Source organism: Rhagoletis zephyria, unplaced genomic scaffold (genome assembly GCF_001687245.7).
Source record: "Rhagoletis zephyria isolate East Lansing unplaced genomic scaffold, Rhagoletis_zephyria_1.1 Rzeph_scaffold_21216, whole genome shotgun sequence".
In the NCBI taxonomy this organism is placed as follows: Eukaryota; Metazoa; Arthropoda; class Insecta; order Diptera; family Tephritidae; genus Rhagoletis; species Rhagoletis zephyria.
Window position 1 is genome coordinate 6,009 of NW_016178274.1, and position 568 is coordinate 6,576.

The 568-nt window shown below is 36.0% G+C and overlaps 1 long non-coding RNA gene across 1 annotated transcript; it reads right to left on the bottom strand.

Annotated features, from left to right (window-relative positions):
- Positions 1 to 48: 48 nt before the first annotated feature.
- Positions 49 to 287, bottom strand: LOC108381048 (uncharacterized). Its single transcript, XR_001849609.1, has 2 exons — positions 181 to 287; positions 49 to 108 (listed from the first exon to the last, which is right to left on the bottom strand). It is a non-coding gene; the product is annotated as an uncharacterized LOC108381048 (long non-coding RNA).
- Between the last annotated feature and the right edge of the window lie 281 nt (positions 288 to 568).

The window sequence follows — 568 nt, forward strand, 5'->3', positions numbered from 1 at the left end:
TTGTTCTTACTCACTTCCAGCCTTCGTTGCTGTTGGCGTTCTTTGAACTGAACCAAACATCCTTGTCAATGCGCTTTTCCAGAAGGATTCTGCGTTCTGAACTGCTCCCTGTAAAATAGTATTTTTAATTAAAAAAATACATAACGCCTTTTCATATGTAAATCTGAAATTAAATCTTACAAGTTATATAGCTTTTCTTTATTTTTTTGCCGGCGGGACCATGTTCTTTTATTTCCACTCGCTTTTGTTTTCTTTAATTTATGTGTATACATGCGTTGTTCGTTCTTCTTCTTGATAATGCTTGCTGTCAAATTTTTCACTAGCCCTGCCGTATCAAACATTTTTATTCACCTCATAGCTGTCAAAAATTTACTTTCCAGAAAACTTTTCTATCAATTGGCACAGGCCCATAGTTCCAAATCAGAATCCTTTTTGACCAGTTTATAGCATACAATTGTCTTCTTATCGATAGCTGCATATTTAGCCACATAGCCAATGATGTCATCAGTCCTTACAGTAGGCAAACACGATGACAAGTGCACTTANACCCCTACTAACACCAGTTTTA